This window comes from Protopterus annectens, chromosome 11.part0, assembly GCF_019279795.1.
Source record: "Protopterus annectens isolate FY-2018-M chromosome 11.part0, PAN1.0, whole genome shotgun sequence".
NCBI lineage: Eukaryota > Metazoa > Chordata > Ceratodontiformes > Protopteridae > Protopterus > Protopterus annectens.
The window spans coordinates 1,071,989,463-1,072,002,465 of record NC_056745.1 but is presented as its reverse complement, the minus strand read 5'-3'; the positions used below and the strand labels follow the sequence as shown (position 1 = coordinate 1,072,002,465).

At 36.3% G+C, this 13,003-nt stretch overlaps 1 protein-coding gene across 11 annotated transcripts in view; it reads right to left on the bottom strand.

Moving 5' to 3' along the window:
- The window catches only part of MGAT4C (MGAT4 family member C), a 3,121,932-nt gene that overhangs the window by 1,418,822 nt on the left and 1,690,107 nt on the right, over positions 1 to 13,003 (bottom strand). The window lies entirely within an intron of this gene.

Sequence of the window (13,003 nt, the reverse complement as noted above, 5' to 3'; positions counted from 1 at the left end):
TTGCATTATCCAAGAAAAATAATCATTATGGCAAACTTGTCCTAAAGTTCTCACTAAAACTAATTTCAAAATCTGTCTTAAAATGCTGAAAGAAACAGCAGTGCCCTTTCCTGAACATAGCATACTTTCCTTTTTATCAAGCCTTCTATCTTTCAGTAGTTGCACCACAGAAAAATGCAAGTTATTACTTGAACTCCACATTCTTCTAAGTAGAATCTGACTATGTTTTTGCAAATGAAAACTGTAGTTGCATAAGGACAGCAAATCTAATGCGTTTTTTTTTTTACAATTTGCAGTTTTCTCAAATAAGACCCTGCCCAATGACTTTCACAGAACAGCAATATTGAGAACCTAAAGGATACACTGCAATCTATGTCGTTCAGCTGTACACAAAATCCTGCCTACATTTATTTCAGTTATTCTAAGACTTTTTCGTAGTACTATATTAGTCATGTCTTTATAAAAAAGATATTTCCCATGGTAACCTTAGCACTGTGCAACAATTATGTTGCATTATGTAAAAGTGAAGCCAGGGATTAGCTGCCATATGTTGTTGAACTGATTCAAATAATTAACTAGTAATGACCTTTACAATTAAATTATATAAGTCTAAACAGCTTGTGCTGTACAGTTATGCATATTCTTAAGTGGCAAGACAATTAACTTCTGTTAGGATCAGCAAACTGCATCCAGGCAGACTGCGGTCTGACTTGGCCCTTAGGGATGTGCCCTGGGTAAGCTTAAAAGCATTAGTAGTGATTATCAAAACTAATGTGAAGAAAATGTAACTGCACTGTTTCTGAATCATGCTGCTATGTACTAGGTTTAACAGATGGAAGACCAAAGCTGATTTAACACTATTAAGCTTCCGTTATGAGGAAGCTCTAAATTCAACAAAATACTCTGAAATTCGTTCATTCATTCTTTCATTCAAACATACATCTGTTCGTTCATTTATTCTTCCATAACTGCTTTATCCTGTTCAGCATTCTGAGTACAGACTCTGAGATTTATTTTACATATAGTAGCAAAAATGTAGAATATATAAACTTGTAACATTCCAAGGGAACTTTTAAATTGGAAACTCATAGTCCCTAGACTTAAAAACTGTCACACTAAAACATTTCATACTGCAGCATAAACACGCCATATGTTCTTTAAGGAGAGGAGTCTCTGACTCTAGTGTAATAAAGTTACCTGGATGACTGCTGTCAACACATCTGGCTGATCTGAAGAGTGACCATGTTAACCTGCTCTTGGAACTGACAGAACATTGATGCATGTTTCTAGCATGCTGTACCAAAGCTATGCCAATCCTCAAACTTTTGAAGGCATTAATAAATGATCCAGACATCCCTCAATGTACAAAAACTATTTGTCTTAAATCTTAAAGATGTCTTTCCTGAAGCATACCAAGTCCAGCCACAAAATATTTTAAACTACTAACAATATTAAAAGTGTTTTCTTATGAAGCTTTAATCCTACCTCACCCCACTCCCACAGAAAAAGACCTCTGTGTTACCACTTATAATCAACTCTAGTATTGCTGTTTCTCAGGGTATGTAGTGACACTCCTTTGCAGTGAGCAAGTTTAGAAAGTGGCACTTCCAAGAAAAAGTTCCCAGTACCGAAACATGCCAAAAGGTTTAAATTAATCTTCAAACATGTGCTTCTATCTGGAACTTTATATTCATCTACTGCACTTGTGAGATCATTGTTCTAGGTCTTAACTTCTGGTATTATATTAATTGTCAAACAGATTGTCTTATACACATACAAGACTGGATCAAGTACCAGGTAGAAAAAAGATATCAGCAAATAAGGATAAAGATGACCTTATCTATACAGCATGAGCAAACAGAGTGGGTTGGCAATGATACACGACACAATAGGATTATCATTCTCTCTTTGGATAGAAAGAGGATTAGATGACCTGTTCCTCAGTCACCAATTGAATTTTACTATTTCTGAAAGTGTCACATTGAAACCTTTCAACTGTCAGAAGAAAACTTTTGTAACAATTAAAACTGCATCACTAGCTACTTTCATTTTAGGGTGCAGACTTCTGGCTGCAATAAATCAGTTAAGAACAGCATCAAGGGAAGGAATGGAATTGCATAATCTTCTGCTCACTGTAACCTCTGTGTTACCAGAACCCAGATCAACATCAGCCATGGTAGGCAACTAATAACTATTGTGAAAAGATAAGAAAATCCCATTTTTGTGAGAGAAAGTCTATACTACCTATTTCAAAATTATCACCAGCTTTGTCTGTTTCCTGAGTTTTTTTTTTTTTTTTTTTTTTTTGAGGGGGGGAAACTAGTCCGTTTCTCTAACAAAGAAACTTTTAAAACTATATGAATAATGTCCCTGGTTGTTGTTACTTATCTGAAATGAATGTGAGATTGTGCAGGAGAGAAGTAATGAGACATACAGGAGAAAATCCATTTCTACACTACCTATAATTCATTTTTCATATATGATGACTGTTTCTGATTAACTGCTTGTAGTCATTTTTGATTTATCTAGTACAGTAAGGAAAAGTACTATGCAATGAATTTATAGTAATTTCTGGCAAAGCTTAGGCACATAGAAATTACTACTTGTGTAGGTTGTAATTAGTTAAGAGCAATGCATCTTCAGTTTTTATTGTTCTATTTCTGAACCTTTATACAAGTGTACTTAATCCTACTTTATAATAATTAGAAATAAAGCAATTTCCTTACAAAAACATCCATGAAATAATCTTAGATCAACATAACTAATTTCCAAAAGTATGTAACACATGTATTAAAAATTGTATTACAGAAGCCCTAATACAGATATCTAGTGTCCACTGCTTTTCTTTCCATATCAGATATATTACCAGTAAGCAAAATACTAGCAACAGTTATGCAGACACTATAAAACCTTACTTTCAAAGACCTTATTGATAATGAATATGCGAGGCACTGTACAAACTGCCATATGCTGAAAGTGTGAGAGAGGAAGAGAAAGCTGATACCATTTTTATTTATTTTTTTTTTTTTTTGCACTTGCTCTATCTCAGTGCTACTTAACACTTCTGTGCTGCATTTATTGATTTGATTGAATTGATCACAGTTTTTCAACCTGCACTTGTTAAAGAAACACCATCTGTTTATTACTTAATGGCTCTTAGGTCGATTTAACAGTATTCTGATATTTCCTAACATCCTCTGAGACTGCAAAAGCTGTTCTGAGGTTGCTAAAGTTCTCCTAAGTTTGCCAAAATATTTTTAAGTTTTGCAAAGTTTTTCTTTGTTTATAGAAGTTCTACATTTTCTCAGTTTTTGTTTGTGAACATTTCTCAGGATTTGTGAACTTATTTCCTAGGTTTCCTGATACTGCAAGAGTTCTGTTTTTTTTTTTTTTTTTTGTAAAGCATATGTTTCTGAACTTGAGTTCAAACCAGTTTGCTTTACATTAAGAGGGTTTTTTTAACTCTGGTGGGAGAAAAGGGCTGATTTAACCAAACTGAATTGGGAACTGCTGATGGAAGGCTTATTATGTGTTTATCTGATTGTCCTGAGGGCTTACCTGTGTAAAAGTCCTTCATCCTGCTGGTGTTTTATGTATTTGTGAACATTTCTCTGGGTTTATGAAGTTATTTCCAAGCATTCTTCATACTGCAGGAGTTCTGCCTTTTGTTGTAACGCACTTGTTGCTGCAAGTAAGCTCAAAACCCATTTGTTTTACATTAAGAGGAATTTTCTACACTCTGGTGGGAAGAGCGGGCTGATTCAACCCATATGAATTGGGAATTGCTAGTTGTTTATTTGTTTGGCCTGAGGTCTTAACTATGTAAAAGTCTTTCATCCTGTTTGTGATACAAAAATGCAAGTTACCCGTGCCTTGTATAAATGCAAACCTCTCCAATTTAAAATCCTCTTTAGGAAATGGTCTCCATAGTCTCCCACTATTTATAGCTGCTTGAACAGCTGCTAGTTTGTGCAGAGGGCAACACAACTGTAGGTCATCTAATAATATACTACCCAACACTCTCTTAGAGCTTTAAGTGACTCTCTCCTACTCCTTCCCATCTACAAAGGATCTGGTATAATAGACATGTGCTTCCCTGTCATCTCTGTTTCTGGCCTAGTGGATATGGCATCCTGAGGCAGTGTAGTAACTGCCTCAAGTTCCCTGACAACCATTTCATTTTAGAACAAACACAGTGTCTGAGAGATGTAAATGCACAATGTCATTGGAGCCATAGCTCTCACATACACATACAAAAAATGCAAGCCATGTTGTCAGCATTACACCCAAAACACTCACTACCAGCATTAAGGAACAAACACATAGACCCACATATATGGAGGTGCTCACCTGTAATCTACCTAAACTTCCAAGACCTCCTAAAAGCATCTCTCAGCCCTGCATACACACTCAAAAAAGAAAGCGCCTCACACAACACAATACTCTAAAAATCATACTAGCCCCGCTTCCAAGCCCAAAAGGCAATGCACCACATAGCCACATGTTCTATTTAATGGGGATTCCATTGTAAGACCTAGTGATGTCCCACATACCAGGAGAAAACCACAGTGAGCTGTCTGGATCAGGATCCACCAGATGATACATGCACTTAGGGACACAGTCATAGTCCATCTGGGCATAAATGACCTAAGACGTACTTCACTGGACTATATGAAGAGAGACATGATGGAGCTCTCTGAATATGTGTCCCAGCTGGCTATGAATCTAGCCTTGAGTATCATCCTACCATCACCAATGATGATGCCACAGTACCAGCAAAAAAAAAATGACTGACTTCAACAACTGGCTTAGTTTCTGGTGTCACAACAAGGGGATCCAATATCTGTCAGCCTGTGGAGACATGATCGACAAACACCATGCTTCTGGATACTTTGCGAAAGCATTATCTATCACCATAGTGCCTTTTTTAGGCCATGCCAAATTGTTAACCCCCCCCCCCCAACATTACATACCTAAAGGTACTGCGGCTCAGTGCTAGGAGTTTAAATAAAAAACTGCACTTTCTGGAAGCACTCCTCACCCTGGAGAATGCAAATATATGTACAGTCACTGCAACATGGTTCAGAACCATGGAAATTACTCTGGTTATCAAAGGCTACAATGCCTTTCATACATTTTAATCCCCTCAGCTTAGGATAAAATAAAGGGAAGAGGTGTTTCAGTGTTCATAAAGGACAAGTACACTGCTAGAATGGTCCAACAACATGACTCACTTGAACTGCTTTATGCCCAATTAACCATAGATACGACACCCCATCATAGACTTGCTAGCTACAGATCCCTTAAAGCAAGTCTGGAAAACCACACCTCCTACCTAAACCTACTGGAATCTCTTAACATCCAGCCTAACACAGTACTTATGGGTGACTATAACTACCCTTCCATAAAGTGGAAGATTATACTACCCATAATTCACTTGCTCAGAGGTTTTCGGACTTCACCAATGCAAAGACCCTGGAGAAACTAGTTAGCTCCCCAACTAGACGTACAAATATCTTAGACCTAGTACTCACAAACTTGGGGAGGATACTGCTCCCCCTGTGCAGTAACTTCTCATTGGTAAGATCTGACCACAAAATGATCTTCTTTAGTATTAAAACTAACTTAGAACCTCCATCAAACTCAAAATCTGATAAAAACTTTGCTAAGGCCAATTACCTCAAACTAAGTGACAGCTTATTAAACTTCAAGCCCCTCCAAACCCGGATGACACTGAGGCCTGCTCTGAGCTGTACATGAAAGCACTGTAGAACCACATTTATAGCTGCATAGAGGAGGCAGTATCTGTTTGAGTCAAACCTATGATTACTGGCAAAAATAAACCACTCGGGAGATCCCCTAGCATAAATAGGCTATTCAACAAAAAGAAAAATAATTCCTCTCCAAAGTCAAGAAGGAACAGACAAAACAGTTCAAAAAGACACTCAGCAATCTAAACAAACAAATTAGACAGCTGTTCAAATCTGCCAAAGCAAACAATGAGACAAAGAAAGCCTTCCAGGTGAAAGATAACCACAATCCTCCACTTGGGCTTCATAGATAAACATACTGAGTTAGGCATAAACCCTTACATCATCAGATGGATAGCCAAATGGCTCTCTGACAGGACACATATTGTCCAGATAGGTAAATCCACTTCTGATAACAAACCTGTTATCAGAAGTGTCCCACAGGGCTCAGTGTTAGGATCCATGCCTTATTCAGACTGACTAAAGGCCCTATCTCTTTACTCGGTCTCATATCATTTATTGAGAGGGAACCTATGCCTAACTTACAAGGCATTCTCTGAACCAGCCCTGATAAACATGTTACGTATTCACAAGAAAAATTACTCAAAGATTACACATTCCATGGACCTGAACCTTATTTGTGACTCTAAGAGAACTTGCTGGAGAGATAGATTTGTATCCCAAAGGCTATCTAGTCTATGGAATAAACTTCCCATCTTTATAAAACAAAGCCTGTCCCTCACTCTCTTCAAAAAGAATTTGAGGAAATGAATGGGGAACTACAAATTCACTCCTGGGGTACTGCCCATGTCCCTTATTGACAGAGGCAGTCTGTAAAGTGGCTCAGGGCTCCAACATCCAAAGCCTCACTACCCCATTCCATATCTGGGGAATTATGATATAATATTGCCATATCCTGGGCATTATTAGCTAGGCTTGTAAAGGCTGTTGTGCCATTAGCCTAGCAGTCACCTATGAACCTATGAAGTTATGAATTGTTTCAAGTAAAGTCTCCATGTAGCATGCCTTCATGTGAGTATAGTATAGGGCATGCGTAATCAATTGCTACATAAGCAAGAGACTGTTTCCTTAAAAGTTTGAAAGAAATGAGGTTACATTTCAACATTTGGGTTCTATGCGTGGCATGTTTATGGGACCATAGGATCATAGAGGATTACTAGGCTAATGACTCAGAGGTCATTTCAAGCCTAGCCATTTCACCCCAATGAAATGCCTTAGAAATATTAGTTAATACGCAAGACTGCGATTTGCAAATTTCCCATAAACATAAGGAACTTCAAGGTCACAGAGCCATAGGCATTTTCTAAAGTAATATTCATGTAAAGGTCCATTTAAAGTGAGTATACATATAATCACACATACAGCGTTACAAAGTAGTTGTCTAACAGGCTTTAAGCCATAGATAGGCTATTCGCAGGTTCATAGGTAGTTACTAGGCTATTAGCCCTATGGCCTATATAAGCCTAGCCAAAAAGGTACCCTGGCTTTCACCACCCAAGAAAATTATTTTCCTGTGCCCCTGTATAGCAGAGCCACAGAGGTGATTCCTGGGGTAAATTTCCTATTTCCCATCCAATCATCAAGTTTTTCTTGAAGAGTGCTAATGAGGAGCTTTGTTTGATATAGGTAGGTAGTTTGTTCCAGAGTATGGGAAGTTTCTGGGACAGGAATCTATCCCTCCAGCATGTTCTGTTTATTGTGGTGACAAGTTTTAGGTCCTTAGAGCATGTAGCTCAGAGGGATTGGGATTTATTTAAGTGGAGCATGTCCAACATCTCTGTGTTTGACATAGCTTTGTATGTTAGGCAGAGATCACCTTTGAGTAGGCGATATGCAATGGAGTAAAGATGGAGTTTTTTTAAGACGGTCTGCATAGGGCATCTGTTTGAGGCTGGTAATCCTCTTTCTGAGGTATTTCTGTGGCCTTTCCAGTTGTTGTAGATGTCTTATGAGGTACATACCAAAAGGGGTGTTGTACTCTATAATGGGTCTAATGAGTGACGAGTAGAGGGGAACAATGACCTCTTTTTTTCCTGGATGAGAAACCTTTTGTGATGAGGTGTGCCATGTAGAAGGATTTCCTAACTACTGTGGTGATGTGATTATCAAAGGAGAGACTACTGTCCACCTGTGTCCTAAGGTCTCTTATCACACTTTCGGTGTTAAGTAGACTACCACCTATGTGGTAGCTCATGGGTACAGAGTTTTTAACAAGGGGATGACAATGCACTTTTTGGCATTGAGCTTGAGTCAATGGCTTTGACACCAGGCATCTTTCTCAGTGAGGCCCTTTTGTAGGATGTCCACATCATTAGGAGTTTTGATTATGGCTCCTAGCATGCAGTCATCTGTGAACTTCATTAGCCAAAGACCTTCTGTGTTAGTCTGTACTTCAGAAAAGTAGATACCAAACAGGAGAGGACCCAGGACTGAACCCTGTGGTACTCCACTTGTCACTGGTCTGAAGTCAGATTTGGAGTCTGCTACTTTCGAGTGTGGGTTCTGTCAGTGAGCCAATTGGCAACCCATCTTGTAACATAGGGATTTACATCTAGTTTAGTGAGTTTATCTATAATTCCAGAGTGGGGGATGGTGTCAAAAGTCTTGGCGAGATCTTGATAGGCTGTGTGAACCAACTTACCCTCGTCTATGGCTTTGATGACTGCTTCAAAGAAGTCTATCAGGTTTAGGAGACATGATCTGCCTTTTACAAACCCGAACTGGGTGGGGTCCAGAGTTTGGACATTACCAATGTCTTTGTTTATAAGTTCCATGATGATATGTTACATGGCCTTGCAGACCAAGCTAGTTAGGCTAATGGGGAGGTAGTTCCTGGAATCTGTGGTGGCTCCCCCTTTGTGGAGTGGGATAACCATCACTGTGTGCCATTCAGTGGGCACAAAGCCTGAGGAGAGGCTATGACTGAACATGGTGCTTAGGTGGGGTACCAGTTCATTCTGTAGTTCATGTAGAACGCAGCCTGGGATGTTGTCAGTTCCCATGGATACTGTGTTCTTGGTTTTGGAGAGTGTGGTTTTTACCTGTGCATCCGTGATTACATGAACTTTGCATTCTTCCGGTATAGAGATAGGCCTTTTAGGGGGTGAGAGGGGGTAAAGTTAGCACTGAACCTGTCTGCCAGGATGTTGGCAATATTAGTTGGTTCTGTATATTTAGTGCCGTTGTGCTGTAACTCAGAGCAGATCGGAATGTTGCCATTGAGATTCTTGACATAGCTCTAGATTGCTTTGTGGTTGTCTTTAGAATCAGTGCTGGTTTTGTTTTCATAACTAGCTTTGGAGGATTTTATGAGGGATCTCAGCTTCTTACTGAGGCTGACCAGGGAGTTCCTCCAATCATGGGATTTTACTCTTTTTTGCAACAGTTTCTTTCTTCTGTTGTAGAGTTTGTTTATGGCAGGGGACCACCAGATTGGCTTCCTTTTTCTGGAGGATAGCATCTTGGTTCTTTTAGGGACAGCACGATCCATGCACTTGTGTAAGTGCTTATAAAGTGCATTTGTGTAGATATCCTGTATCCTAAACTCTTGGCCCTAAACTTCTTCTTTTCCCCAGCAAACTCCAACTTATCTTTAAACATACTTAATGAATTTGCAAAATGCAATTGTTAAGGTAAATACAAGATTTTCCCAGCTTTTGTTTTTTTCAGTTAAAAAAGCATAATTTTTGGTATTGTATGGATGTCCATTCTGAGTCATATATAACAAGCTAACTCTGGAAAATTGATAATAGATGAAAAACACATTATGCCTTTCAAGATGTTCAGAGTATTCATGACTTTTATACCCTACAAATATTTTTAGTATAATACTTTTGCAATGTCCTTGTAAATGGTAGATGCTGTTGGCATATCTACAAAAGCTGGTATTATACTCTATTACAGACTGGTCAAACTACTGATGTAAACAGTGGTCTCAGAATCTGTACATTTGCAGAAGAAGCAATGATAAAAATTGTTCAGATTTTGATAGAGCTGCAGAAGGTAATTTCTTTAACATTAAATGACAGATCAAATGAATTATCTGTTAGATTCCTAATATGTCTACAAGAGCTTATGTAATCCAAAGTACAATTAATTATATAATGACACTGCATATTATTATCACCCAAATGCATTGCTGTACTTTTCTCAGATGAGTCCAAATTAAACAAAGTTCCAAAGAGGCTTATTGGAAATTATTGTTGTAACTATTAGATTTGTTTATCTTCAAAGGCTAATGTAACAACAATGTATTTTATAGATACATAATGAATCTCAATGAAAGAAATCAAAATTGTAGTTTGTAAATAAAAATAACCCAGTGATTTCTAAACCTTGAGAAATATATATTAACCCACAGATAAGCTTTTTATTAAATTCAAAATTGTCACAGAGAAGGCAAAGTACCTTATAATAACCACAATGCAATCAAAACAGCAGTGAATATTAATAAAAATATAAGCTTCATGTGCCCAGAAAACATCACAGGTGGTTCCTTGTGTAGAATCAAAGGCAGTCTCATAAACCTTTTATTATAAGAATTTGTATTGAGATTATCATACACACAGTGGTTAGAAAAAAGGGAAAAAACATTTATAAACAATAACTTTTAAAAGCATCAATTATCATAGAAAAAAACAATTATAAACATGATTATTTTGCTATTTTGTAAAAAAAACAACTGTAAATTATCCAAGTAAACAAAGTCAAGAATATTACAAGTCAACCTTAATTTAATTATGTCTTTCTCTTTTATACACAAAGTAGTGACTAACTCTGAAAATTCTTTGATCAGAGGTAAAGACTCAGGTTTTAATTTTCTTGCTGAAACTTTTCTGGCAACTGTTAAACTCCACAGTAATACGTATTGAAAATTACTAACTTCTTTGGGAGTACGTACATTCACTAAAACAGCTGTCGTTGTTAATACTTGATTGTCTGTCCAAAGACCTTTAAAAATGTTCAGTCTCTTTGTAATATGTGTGCAATGTATCACAATCCACAAAAATATGCATCAATCTGCATTGATATATTTCTTACATCTCTAGAATGTAGAGGAATTCAAATCTGTAAACTTAAAAATGCTGTATGGGGTGATAAATACTCTGTAGATATACTGCCAAATAAAACACTTCCAATAGATACTAGAAGGCATTAAACATACAGACTTCAATAAAAGTGTCTTATGTTCCTTATTTTTTGGTCAGTCAAACTCTGTGTACCCATAAAATCCTACTGATTTGTAGTGAAACACACATGAGTATAATCAGTTTATATCTCCTTGGCAGACCTTTTATGTGAATTTTCACATGAAACAATGGAGATGATGTACTCATAAAGCAGTATTAAAACCTCCCTTTCCTCAATACCTAGAAAATTACAAAAAGTACCTAGTTGCCCTCTAATACACTTAACAAGTAATACAAAATAGGAGTCTATGTTGGTTTTACTTAGTAACCTGTCAGTAGGAAGCAGAATTCCTTTATCAAAGCAGTCATACCATAACATCACATTATTTTTGCCTAACCTCGACATCTCTAAAAGTCGTTTTTTTTATAAAGTCTGTTTAAGGTGCAACAGGTAAAGCCAAGAAATTCCACTTCTTACATAACATAGACTTGTAGATATGATTTCTAAAGTCTTTTACTAACATGTCAGTGTAAAAATAATTCAAGTTTTTTTTTTGTCTATTTCCTCATAAATTACTTTCAGAAGCCAAATAAAACTATTGTTTATTGTGTCAGTTTTTTGGTAGTCAAAGTCATTATATTAAGGTTTGATAATTTCATTCTGAATGTTTTTCTATTTACAATTATAAAAAGAATCTAACCACTAAATAATAGTGCTGAATATTGCAGCTATGTAAGTCTAAATCTGAAAGCTCTATACTCCCATTTTGCCAGGAGCTGATATGATTAACATAAGCCATCTTTTATATTTTGTAGGGTGCCAAACAAATGAGACTAACATTCTTTTTAGTTTCTTAAGTTGTCTTTTTTTTAGGAGTCAAAGCAGTTGATTGTAATATGTATAAACGTTTAGGTAGACATATCATTTTATGAAAATTAATTGTTCATCAAGCACAGCTTTGAAATAGCTGTGACATTTCTTCATTCAGTTTTTGAAAGTTAATATAAACAAGTATACAGATGTTGGGGTAAGTGTTTTTAGTCTTAGATATTTAATTTCACTCCCATTCCAGTAGCAATAATATAATTATTTAAGTGTGGGATTGATTTGATGATTTAATACGGTAGTTTCAGTTTTATTACTATTAAAGTTCATATATGGCACAGATTCAAAGGTCTTAATTTCATTATTTATTTCATGAATGCAACTGTTTTCTGCTGCCAAATGTCAGCAAGATGTCATCTGCAAAAAGTTAAATTTTTTTTATTGTTAGTTGTTTGATGTCATAAAATGTTCTACTTTTCTATTATTTCTTATACTATTCACAAAAGGTTCAAGCCAGTGCAAACAGTAATGGCTACAGATGATATTATTTAGTTCTCTTGTCATAAAAGATTGTGAGATAAACCTTTTTATCTTAATAAAGACACAATATCTTATGTTTAAACTTTGTAAATTCTTGATAAAGTTTTTTGGGAAACCTTATAATTGAAGCACTTTAAATAAATAGCTCCAGTTTACTTGAGTCAAAAACTCTTTCAGTATTAAAGCTGTTTAGGGATATTTTTTTTGTTATTCATCTTCGCTACATCTAGGATGGTTATTACTCTCCTAACCTTGTTACTGGTAAGTCTATTTATTATAAAACTTGTTTGGTTTTATTAACAATCTTATCAATAATGCCTTTTAATCCAAAATTGAAGTGAGGACTTTGTAATCCATATTTAAAATGATGATCTATAAGAAGACACCCAACTTTTTTCCTTTCCATGTTTAAGTATAGGAGCAATGAGAGACTGTCTTCAGTTGGAGGGAGTCATGTTGGAATTTTGTATTTGCATGACTGCATGTTTTAACAAAATAACCACATGAGGGGATAGTAATTTGTAAATGTCAGCTGTCAAACAATCTAATCCAGGCTAATTTCTTCATTTAATTTTTGAAAATCAAAATTTCATCAGTACCCGGAGTTTCCTTGTTTGTACAAGGATTATAAATATTGTTTATCTGTGAGCCTGTCTGTAACCATTTGATTCTATTACCTAACTGATGTTCTTTAGAAGATGTAGCAAATAAGGGCATTTTTGATATTCTTTAGATGT